We start from the raw sequence: 12,652 nt of genomic DNA, 5'->3' as shown, positions 1-12,652 counted from the left end.
TTTTTCCGTTGGTTTTGATCATCCGACGACTTTGCGAGACAGCAAATGACGAAGAGGGCTGCTCAGATTGTCTCCTAAGTCGTTTGTATACGAGGGTTGGAACTTAAATAGGGGCAACTATTTATTCACAACCTATACAAAAGATTTGCGTGTTGCACTTGTTACTGTCCTTCAAAGTAGTCACCAGCGTTGTGTAGGACCCGTTGCCAGCGATGTGGAAGGCGTAGTATATCGTTAGCAGAGCCTGTTCAGTTGATATTGCGAATGGAGCGGTCTGCTGCCTGTCGAATCTCTGGAACAGTTCTGAAGTGAATGCCACAAAGTGGTTCCTTCATCTTGGGAATCAAATCAAAGTCACAAGGATGTAAGTCCGCGGAGTATGGTGGATGGGACAGTACTTCCCCGTCCCATCGACCGAACAGAACAGCCACAGCTTGCGCTGTATGTGCCCGCGCAGTGTCGTGCAAAATGATGGGTGAGTTGCGCAGAAAGTTTCGCCGCTTCTTTCGCAAAGACCGTCAGTGCACAGTATTACTGTTCGTTTTTGGAGAATCACCTGCGACCAGCTTTGCGAAAGAAGCGGCGACAGTTTCTGCGCAACCCACCCATCATTTTGCACGACAATGTGCGGGCGCACACAGCGCAAGCTGTGGCTGCTCTGTTCAGTCGATGGGGCTAAGAAGTACAGTACTATCCATCATACTTTCCAGACTTACGCCCTTGTGACTTTGATTTGATTCCGAAGATGAAGGAACCACTTCGTGACATTGACTTCAGAACTGTTCCAGAGATTCGGCAGGCAGTAGACCGCTCCATTCGCACCATCAACTGAACAGGCTCTGCTAACGGAATACTACGCCTTCCGCATCGCTGGCGACGGGTTCTACACAACGCTCGTGACTACTTTGAAGGACAGTAAAAGGTGAAAACATGTAACTCTTTTGTATCGATTGTGAATAAATAGTTGCCACTATTTAAGTTCCAACCTACGTAGAATAGGTACAGTAAAGGCCGTATAACGCTTCCTTGGGAAGCACCAGATATCGCTTCTGTTTTACTCGATGAATTACCGCGGTTACTACGAACTGTTAGCTTTCTGACAGGAAATACATTGCATTCGGACCGTAGCAGATGTGACAAAGAGCGTACCGAAATGGTGAATTCGGTCTTCCGAAATTCTTCTGCTATGGAAGATTGTAACATGACTTCTCAATCATCGGACGAACGTCGAAGTGACATACATTGAGATAAGTGATCGCGAAATAGAAAAGCAACTAGTCACTTAGTAGCTGAAAGGCATCTGTATCAAATGAGATATCCTAAGTTCCTACAGAGATTATGCGAAAGACCCCTTTCTAGAATCAGTTTATCTTAGGACGCTGGAGCAATTAACGGTACCCAGCATCTGGAAAAAAGCACACGTCATTACAGTTTCCAAGAAGGGTCGTAGGGCAGATGCACATAATTACATGCTTATGTCGTTGCGTCCAAACGGTTTTAGAATTATGGAATATGTTTTATGCTCACATGTGATGTTTTTTGGATAACTAAAATCTCCTTTATAAAAGTCTTCATGGATTCCTGAAACAGGTTTGCGAAACTCAGCTCGCTTTGTTTCTCCATGGGATTCATACCGCTGAAGACAATGGCGCTCAGGCTCATGCTGTGTCCCTGAACTTCAGGAAGCCATTTGATGCAGTCCTGCGGTACCGCGTAGTGGAAAAAAGGAAGCCTACAGAATATCATACCAGATTTACGGCCGGCTGAGGTGGCCGAGCGGTTCTAGGCGCTACAGTCTGTAACCGCGCGACCGCTACGGTCGCAGGTTCGAATCCTGCCTCGGGCATGGGTGTGTGTGATCTCCTTAGATTAGTTAGATTTAAGTAGTTCTAAGTTCTAGGGGACTGATGACCTTAGAAGTTAAGTTCCATAGTGCTCAGAGCCATTTTGAACCAGATTTACGAGTGGATTCAAGACTGCCTAGCAAATAGAACCCAACACTCCGCTCTCTACGAAAGAAAATCGAAAGGTCTAAAGTTAATTTCCGGAGTACCTCAAGAGAGTATGGTAAAGCCGTTAGTGTTCACTTGTATAAATGATCGAGTAGAAAACGTCGAAACTCAAGAGGCTGTTTGCAGATGATGCGGTTGTCGGTAAGGGAGTAGCAACGTCAGAAGTGTGGCGAACTGCAGTAAGACCTGCAGAGGTGTGATAACTAATGCGAGGACCGACAGCTGAGGCCGAGCGTAAATAAATGAAAGGAGAAGAAATCCATTACTGTCTGTTACACTATTGGTGACAAATTGCTGGGAACAGTATTTACAGCAAAATATCTAGAAGTAACCATCCGGAGCGACTGTAAGTGGAGTGTCGACATGAAACACGTAGTAGGAAAAGCGGATGACAGACTGAAACTCCTTGGAAGAACCTTAAGGAAATTTAATTCATCCACGAAAGTAGTGGCTTACAAAACACTTGTTCGACCGATTGTTGAGTATTGCGCATCAGTCTGGGACTTTTACAACGTTAGATTAATGGAAAAGACAAAGATCGTCTAGCGAAGAGCGGCACTTTTCGTCACGGGGTTGAAAGAATGTGTCCTTCCGAATTTCTAATCTATCGATCCAGCAAAAGTGGTGAAAGTGTAGGAAACGCATCTGGCGTAAGACCAAACGAAACTGGGTATTTGAGTCGCCATCTCTTGTGAAAATAAGGCTTTTCAAGCTATCTGCATATGTTGACAGGGTAGGGAGATAGCAGTGGATACTTAAAAACCGGCACTGAACTCGAATGTAATAGACGAAGAACGGATCTTGGAACACACCTACACAAATGCATCCACCGTTAACTGAAGAGTTGGTTGTGCAGTTTCGCCTGATCTTTGCGGAATGTGTCCTTGGTTTTTATTATGAGACGAATGGAGTCACTATGGTTCTGCAACACTCACGAATAGAGAACAGCAAGAATTGTTCATGTGTTGTGGCTCGATGGAACTGCGGCCGCCATCGATCAGTCCTGCCCACAGAACATCCTGCTGTCACATATTCCTGGCACACCTGTCGAGCTGCGTAGTGCGGGTACCAGGAACCTGTAATACCAGGAACGAATTAGCCATCTTAACACAAAGGAGCATTTAGATCTAAAGTTTATTGCTTTGGACTTGGAGCGGCAACAGAGATCTGCACTATATGGCACGTATTCCAGAAAGCTGTTACGGTGTGCATCGATGGCCATGTCATGTTCGTTCATGATTTTTATTTGCGTCACGGCGACCTGCCTTGGTAACTCTAGTCGCTCTGTAACCTTGGTAAGTTTTCTGAGATTGCTATTACTACCGTCTTTCATAGGTGGAGAAAACAAAAAAATCCATGAATGTTTCCGCCAGGTTCTGTCGGAAAATCTAGCAGTTTAGTTTTATTCTGCGTTTTTACTTCATCCTACGAGACCTTGTTCCCATTTTAATTGCGAAAGTATTGTAAATTGCCCCCGCTAGTAGACTTCAAAATTTGACGTTTTTGCTGTTGAAACAGTTCTCGTTAAAAATCTTTTTCCTATCTGTGGTCTTAATTACATACAAGCAGGTTATTTATTTGGACAGACATTTTAAAAGTTTAATCAGTTCACACTTTCTTGAGTTTTTTTGGTTTTTCTTTGTGGAAAACGCTTACAAAAATGAAGTTCGAATGCATCCTACGTAACGGGTCTCACAGACAGTGATGGTGATACAATAATGATTCAAGAGACAAAAAGCACAAAATCCACGTCTATAACACAGGCGATAGCGGTGAGGACGGATTAATTTCAGTCTCCTTTGTAAGACACATTTTACACGAGCACCTGTTTTACCGCAGTTGACTGGTCGTGACAAGTGCATCTATTGCAGCGCTCCTGGCGTGTTATTTCTGTACTGAGATTCTACTGACACGAGCGCTTGGTTTTCGTTTGTACGTTGGCGCCAAAATTGCGTATTTTGCGAGTACTGTTCTCTGCACATTTATGCACCTCAATGGTGAGAAAGTGGTTCTGTGGGATCGCCGTTGTTACAGTAGTTAACATATAGTTACAATATTATAAAACATCAGTAATAAATGTGTGTTAGTGACAAAAGCAAAATTCGTAATGGGTGTTCTTGCGAAAGGTTGTACGGTAAATTCTCCTTACTGCTGAAAATTGAAAGAAAGGAAACTTTCGTCGAAGCATTTGAAAACAATACTTAACAACACAAGGTTTAAAGAGATACAAAAGCGCAAAATCCACTGCTGTAACACAAGTAGGAAATCGGAGATTTGGATTAAATTTAGATGATAGCAGATGACGACACCCTCCTCTGTTACTGCGCCTGCGCGTTCTTCAGCATACTGAGGATTCTAGAATTCTGTGTGTGTGTGTGTGTGTGTGTGTGTGTGTGTGTGTGTAAAACTATGCACTTACCAAAACGCAGGTAAGTGATACCCTGTGACAAAAACATCAGTGAGTCAAAATTGAAGTGAGTTGACTCGTACAAATTCCGATTGTAAGGATATGAAATGGATCGATCACACAGGCACAATCGTAGGTAAGAGAAATTTCAGACTTCGGTTCACGTGCAGGGTGCTGGGAAAATACAGTCAGTCCACAAAGGACTCCTTATGAAACACGTGCGTGTTCCATCTTAGAATATTACTTCAGTGTGTGGGACCTATGCCAAATAAGACTAACGGGGGATATTAAACGTATACAAATAAGGGCGGAACGAATGGTCACAGATTTGAATTCAGAGAGGGCACCAAAAAAATTATGTAAAAACCTGAATAGGTTTCCTTTTCCATTAAAGGCTACTTACGAAGTTTTAGGGACCAGTATTAAGTGAAGAATGTAAAGATATTCCTCATCCTCCTCTGCATCGCCCCTTTAGAGACCATGAAGACTAGAAAAGTACGCATAGAGCCATTTTAAACAGCCCGTGCTCCATACGCTCTTGGAACGGAAGGAACACCTAACCTTACAATCTACATGACTAGTCTGCATTTAACAATTGTTTGGCAGATGGTTCATAGAACCACTTTGAGAAGTTTTTGACCGTTTCACTACCAAATAGCACCTGGGCAAAAATGAACACCTAAATATTTCGTTGCGAGATCTCATTTCTATTTTTTTTTTTTTAATTTTTATTACAATGTTGATTTCTCAGTATACACGTGGGAGTCAACAATGTTTTCGCATTCGGAGGAGAAAGTTGACGATAGAAATTTTGTGAAAATATCTCGCCGCAACGAAAAGCGTTTTGGTTTTCTTGCCACATGAATTCGCGCGTATCGCATCAGCACTCCTTCGCGGCAATTGAAAACGAGCGACCCTTCTTCGAATTTTGTCCTATCTGGGTTTAGGTCCCATATGGCGGAGCAACACCAGAAACGATGATGAACAAGCGTAGTGTAGGCAGCCTCTTTAATGGATTTGTTTCATCTTCTAAATATTCTGCCATCAAAACGAAGTCCTTGTTTCGCCTTTGTAATAACCTTTCTGCGTGTTGGTTCCAATTAAAGTTGTACAGAATTGTAATGTTCATGTATTTTGTTAAATCGATTACCTTGAAATTTGTGTGAATTATTGTGTAACCGAAACTTCATTTATTCATGTGGAAGTTCTCACAGTTTTTATTGTTTAGAGTAATTTGCCTTGTATCGCAACATACAGAGGCGTTTTTAGCAATCGCACCTACCGCGCCCCATACGCTGTTGGAATAGAAAGTAAACGTGATGTGTGTACTATACCAAGTACTCGTATCCCTCGTCTATGTCCTTCAGAGTGGTTTGCAAAGCCTGTATGTAGGTGCAGATATTCCGTTCCGTGGCGTCCAGTGTGAACCGACCTTAAAGCAGTGTGTAGTGAAAGTTTTGGCCAGAGACGGTCAGAGCGCAAGGTAGAGGCCGCGGTGTGCGCCGCAGGTACACGAGGTAGCTACACAGCTGGTGCAGCCAGCCATCCGCGCCGCTCTCGTAGCGCACGCACGCAGCGTATCGGCCGCTTCCTGTGCAGAGGCCGCGCCGACACGGTCGCTGCGCTGCCTCCAGCACGTTGCCCTGTCGCCGACATTTCTGGCGATGACGCTGACCAGCGCAGCTCCAAAGCCCTTGGGGCTATTGTGCTTTTGCTCGTGTCGGTCCTTCCTTCCTTTCTGCCGGATTACAGGTCTTTGTGACTAATCTCGGCGACATGTACCATCAGCAATTGCCTCTAACCTTATTCGTTCATCAGTAGCAAAAAATGTGTTCGATCGTAACACAGAATGAAACGCCATTTCTACGCACTAGTGTGCGACGTCAAAATGATTTATAACTTTCTTTGAACGATCTCGTGCATTGCGATTAGTGTCATCGGTGAAACTATGCAAGATTTCGTCAGAGTGCCTCACCATATTCACCTGTTAAGGGCCAGTCGTGAAAGACCCCAGCAGGAGTCATGGCGAAGCGAGAGTTCATGAGTTCCAAGCAATGATCATCTTCGGTACTCGGATAATAGCTTACTGTTTTTGAAAGGAGATGGAAAGAGTACTTCGTTGAGTGAGCTGTAAAATCCGATCTTGAAACTTTCTGGCAGATTAAAACTGTGTGCCGGGCCGAGACTCGAACTCGGGACCTTTGCCTTTCGCGGGCAAGTGCTCTACCAACTGAGCTACCCAAGCACGACTCACGCCCCGTCCTCACAGCTTTACTTCTGCCAGTACCTCGTCTCCTACCTTCCAAACTTCCTTCCAAAGGCAAAGGTCCCGAGTTCGAATCTCGGCCCGGCACACAGTTTTAATCTGCCAGAAAGTTTCATATCAGCGCACACTCCGCTGCAGAGTGAAAATCTCATTCTGAAAAATTCGATCTTCTTTTGTACACCGGACAGTGGATGTCGGAAGGTACTTCGTTCCAGTATTAGTGTGTTTCTATCGTATTCCGTACTGGCATTGAGCGAGGAAAAACTTAACTGTATACACGGTGATTGTGCTAAATGGGGAAAAATTTCAGTAAACGGTCCTTCAGAGAATGAGGAACAAAATAGCCGTGTGGACGTATGGGCGGAAATTCTTTCCAAAGGAGGGGGACCCACTTGATAGTGGAAATGAAAGATCTTTGACAGTGACTCGGGTATCAGTACCAGCCAAGTGGCCCACCAGCCTGAAGTAAGCAAGTAAGTCGATCGTGTGGAACATTCTGCACGACGACTGCCATGATCCGTGTCACAACGCGTGCAAGCCTTATTACCAAGGACGTGTCTCCGCGGCGACGGTGTTATCGTTGGTTCGTCGCACAGGCCACCACAGTGCTGGGATTACTGTCATCCTTCCTATTCGCAAGTGGGGCCACCTTAGCGAAGGACAGCATCGTCAACCTTCACAACACCCATCTATGGCTGCGATGAGTCGCCACGGCGTGGTTGAATCGAATCGTCAGTACCGGTTCAGCCTCAGTGTGTGGGCGGGGATTATTGGCGGACGCCTCGCGGTACCAGGCATCCTTCCACAACGCCGCACAGGCGAGGCAAACCTGCACTACCTGGGGTGACACTGTCTACCCTGCTGTACGGTGTGTCCACATGATCCTCTCAGGGATCATTTCCCGCAGTTCGTCTCAATTCAGGAAATGACCTTGCGTGTACCTCTGTGCGCGCAATAATCTCGTGTCTGTCAGTACGCTAGATTTATAGTCTGTTAAGTAAGATCGTGGTCTAGTTAATCAGTAGAAAAATTTATGACAGCAAACTAAAACATACGCGTGCTCCATATGTGAACAAAAGAAAAACACTGTTACAGTTAATTATGGGTCCAGTCGCGCGCAGCCCTGATAATTGCTTGGCGTCTCAGAGGCATGCTTGAAACCGTGTTTTCCGCTTATTCACTTGGAAGACACATCCAAACGCGTCGAAATTCCGTTGATAGCTGTTTCAAAGTGAGTATATTTTTTCTTTGCAACTTTTTTGACGTAAGACTATACTTTTTCAACAGGATTAGCATCAGGCGACTATGAAGGCGAATCAAGTACCTGCACACCTTTCTCCTTTTTCCAGTCACTACAAAGCCTACTGCGGTGCTTCGGATTATTGTCCTCCAACAGTATCGAATCTGCATTTTTGTCGATGAACCAACGTTTAGCAGTCGGCATCAAACCTCTTTGATAAACGCAACGCGCAACCTGCATTCATGTCTCTTCCTGTATATCTCAGTCAAAAATTTAACCTAAACTAATGCCTTATGGACAATGCAGGAAGTACAAAGGTTCCCTCTGTTGGGTTGCGAAAGAACTAAGGCGATATCTTTTACCATCTGTGTGTAATGCCGACCAATCTCTTACTTAAGATTGTAACGTTGGTGACAGCAAAAATGTCGCACAGTCTCTGTCGCTCTTAGGCTCTCAGAATTCACTCGACCCGGCTTCGCAGGATTCCCCTTTCAGTTCCCTTAGCATATCTGTAGGGGTTACATCGATCTGCTACGACCGTAGCAGCGTTTTGTACGCAGTTGCCTTTACGGGTGCACTGCACTTGACCAGAACTCTGCCAAAAAAAGCTGTCCTCCTTTAGACTTCCTTATACAGTTCTTACGTGTACGTCCCATTTCATATCGCTTCTTAGTATTATACCTACATATTTAAACAATGTGATGGCCTAGATGCTACTGTTATTGTGTCGTTCTCTATATCAAATTTCGGGAAATCCATAAGAAAAAACACACATTCGTAACCCTCTCATTCTTATTGACCAGCGCACATAAGATCCGACGCTTTATTTATTATCGTTTAGGCCCATTAGAGAGTGCTCCTCGAAGAGTAGCGGTAGTCTTGCAAGCTTTGCAAGAGTGATTGTGTGAAGTTTGGAATGTAAGAGACGAAGTAATAGCGTGAGTAAAGCTGTGAGGTCGTGTCGTGAGTCGTACATGTGTAGGTCAGTTGGTAGGACACTTGCCCGTGAAAGGCAAAGTTCCCGAATTGGAGTCTCGGTCCAGCACACAGTTTCAATCTGTCAGTAAGTTTCAGCATTGTTGATAGGTGATCTGTACTTTGACGATTAGAGGCGTCATCTTGATTCAGTCCCATGGTGTTAATGTCTTTCCTTACCTCCACGAATGATTTATCGGACACTTCAGGTCTTTATAGGAAAAGTGAACAGGACCTTTCATGCAGGAATGCTGTGTAGTAAGAAATATTTTCGCTTGATACCACTGTTTCCGAGATAGTTAAGACAAAATCTAAAAAAAGTTACCTTTAATGGCCCGCTCACACGCACCCCCCTCCCTCCTCCCCCCCGGTCGGGGTTTTTAGTATGTTATTCATTACACTCCCCGTCCTATCCGCCCCACTCCTCTACCAAATTGCAAATACCCTCAGACTACAAGACTTTTGTCTATAAATTTTCCTTCGTTCGCTGGATTACGTATTTGATTTTCATTTCCATTTCGAACATTTCTCTATTGAAAACTGTAAGGCACGTTATGATGGTTGTATACCGGCTAAACGCGTCGTGGTGAGAAATGTTAGTAAAAAGTGACTGAAGCAGTAAAAATTATTTCATAAATTTGTAATACAGTCGCTGACATCAACGAATTCCACACATGAATAAAGCTAAGCTTTGTTCTTGTTCCTGACGTGCTTACTCCGTCCATTGGGCGTCGGCAGACACCCACGAATATTTGTTGCCTCGGGTGTCGCTTCATTAAAGGGCAGCGAGCGCGAAGTTTCGCTGGGAGGCCGGGGGCTGGCGAAGTTGGTGTGCTGTCGACACGCCGCGACAACTCGTCGGCTGGCGTGGCGGCAGCTGTTAGCCGCTGGAGGCCACAGCCAGCAGACACCTGGGGCCTGTAGACTTTTAAAAGTCGGGAGGATGGGCGCCGCAAACCTGTTTACTGCCTGCAGCGCAGCGCTGCGTTAATTTACTGCGCCGCCGCACAAACACTGGCGAGAGTCCCGCCGTCGGCTAAATGTATAAGCTCCCTTATCTCTTGAGGCCCAGCTCACTCGCTCTCTGGTGCAACTCCGAACGCTTGTCGTTTGCAAGATTCTAAAGCATTGTTTTTCATATACTGAAAATGTTGCTCTGGCATTATAAATATTGATATGCAAATACACTGAAGCAAAAATGGCAAGAGCAAGGAGGAGTTGTGCGACATAAACGAAAATTGGCAGGCTTGATTCTGCATTTGAAAGATGATGTCTGTTAATTTCTTGCCACTCGCAAGAGTGGCACTAGTAGCGCCACTAAGAGGATGCAAATAGTGTTTGCTTAAAATACACGCTGTAACGGTCGTGATCGTTAGTTACCTTTGAGATTGGACGTGGTGAGTGGATATTCATCAAGAATGCTTTCAAGGGGACAGAAACACCATTATCACACCTCACTGAGTTTGCACGAGGTCGTGTAGTAGGGCTGCGAGAAGGCGTATGTTCCTTCTGCGTTACTGCAGAAAATCCTGACAGGAGTGTAGCCACTGTACTCAAGAATATGTACGTTAGCAAGACCGGGCTCTGGATTGTCACGTGGCATTAACGAGAGGGAAGACCGTGTTCGGCGTATGGCTCTGGCGCATCGTACTGCATCTGCCAGATCGATTTGAGCAACAGTTCGCACAACAGTGACACATCGAACTGTTACGTATTGGATACATCAAGAACAGCTCCGAGCCAGACGCCCTGTAGCGTGCATTGCACTGACCCCAAATAATGGCCGATTGCGAGTTCAGTGGTGTCAAGCGAGAACTCATGAGAGGACAAGGCGGAGGTCTGTTTTGTTTTCAGATGGAAGCTGGGTCTCTCTCTGTGTCATGGATGCCCGTGTGCTGTTTAGGAGAAGGCTAATTGAGAGCCTGCACCCAACCTGTCTGCGTCCTAGACGCACTACACCTACTCCCAGAGTGCTGATCTGGGGTGCGATTTCGTATGACAGCAGGCACACGCCCGTGGTTATCCATAGCGCCAGGACAGGAAATTTGTACGTCAGTGTGGTAATTCTACCTGTTGTGCCGCCATTCATGAAAAAATTACAGGAAGTGTTTTCTAACAGGATAACGCTCGTCCACTTATTGCTGCTGTAAATTAGCATACTCTACAGAGTGTACACATGTTGCCTTGGCCTGTTCGATGACCAGGTCTGTCTCCAATCGAGCGCATCAAACGATAACTCCAACGTCCGTCTCAACTAGCATAACCGTCCGCTGTATTGACCGACCAAGTCCAACAGGCATGGAGCTCCATCCCACAGACTGACATCCGGCACCTGTACAACACAATGCATACACGTTTGCTTGGTTGCATTCAACAGTTAACTTAAGATCTTGCAATATTTATCATTTGAATATGTTACGTAGCAATCGTTTTCTCGAAATTTCATTCCTGTACATTAATTATTTCTTGGTGCTACGACTCTTTTCCGTCTGTGTAGATAATTCGGTAATTTAATATAGACAGTCCAAAATATCGTACGTGCGTTTAACTGAGCAACGAATATCCTACATGGCTCGAAGTACAATTTCGGTACTCGCAAGCTTCCTTCGCAGCATTCACTGGGTGCCGCTCCAATTCGGTACCCTCGGTAGACTCGGAACCGTTTAGTTACTGGCGTGTCTTCTTTCCCAAATGCAGTTCGTGCCGACTCGGTAGGTGTCTAATTCCTCCAGTGCCTTATTCTAAGCAGGCCAAGTCGGTAGCGTCACAGAGTACCGCCTACATTATATCGGCCGCCATGTTTCTTTCCCGCATGCAGTTCGTGTCCGACTGCCGAGTCGGCAGTATTTGTAAGCCTCCATTTCCTTTCTACCAAACACGATTCACATGCTTCGTTCTATCATGCACTACGGCTTTCGCCGTGCAACAGACCTTCGACTTTTCGTTACTTACGACATTAAATCATGGTTTTCACATGCTGCAGGAAGTGGTTGGAACACAGCAACTGTATAGTACTAGGCTAATAGGAGTCAGTGTCCTGAAAATTCAAAGGATGCGCCCGAGCAATAGGTGCCGTTAGTGACTTGTACGGTAACTGCGTGTCGTCGGTAAATTAGTTCCTCCTACATATGTTTCTTCTAAAGTGCTCAGTTTTAATGGTAAAGTTAAATCGGTACGCATACAAACCTGATTTTTCCCTGGGGATCATATCTTGTGTTCTGTTCGTGATGGAAAGGTAGGGTCAATTGTTTTGGATAGCCCTTGGGCTAGGGACCCTCTGTATACCCAACAGGAGGACCGTTTTAGTGTCACTGTTCTACAGTACAGGGTCAAAGTGAAAATATTACCCACTTCTTCCTGCTTAGGCGAATGGAGCAAATCGGTTGTTCTTGTTGCATTTGATGCGGCCGACGGCAGAGTTTAAAGGGCTCTTGGAGGCATCGTTAATTCATTGGTGTTTCCTTAGAAAAACTGACAAAAGCGTTTTTTACCATTTTTTCGTACCAAAGCCGAGCATCGGATTGCACGACAGCTATGCACAGCAGATGGCTGAAAGTATTACTATATGTTCCTAAGGTCCTGCTCTCTTCCAACACTACTTTTGTGCTCGTGAATTCCGATGTTAGGTGTAGAATTAGTTTTGCATTATTTCAGTTTCAGGTAGGTAAACTATCAAATTCTACTAACATATAAAATTCTTTTCATGTAAGTGACATGCCCTGCTGTGGCAACGAAAAGAACAGCGGAAAAAT

At 45.1% G+C, this 12,652-nt stretch overlaps 1 protein-coding gene and 1 non-coding gene across 4 annotated transcripts in view; one reads left to right on the top strand and one right to left on the bottom strand.

Moving 5' to 3' along the window:
- LOC124801998 (beta-arrestin-1) overlaps window positions 1–12,652 on the top strand; it is a 522,503-nt gene that overhangs the window by 244,942 nt on the left and 264,909 nt on the right. The window lies entirely within an intron of this gene.
- Window positions 6,591–6,665, bottom strand: Trnas-cga. The gene has a single exon. It is a non-coding gene; the product is annotated as a tRNA-Ser (tRNA).

This window comes from Schistocerca piceifrons, chromosome 1 (genome assembly GCF_021461385.2).
Source record: "Schistocerca piceifrons isolate TAMUIC-IGC-003096 chromosome 1, iqSchPice1.1, whole genome shotgun sequence".
NCBI lineage: Eukaryota > Metazoa > Arthropoda > Insecta > Orthoptera > Acrididae > Schistocerca > Schistocerca piceifrons.
The sequence above is the reverse complement of the archived record's forward strand: the minus strand, read 5'-3'. Positions and strand labels throughout refer to the sequence as shown.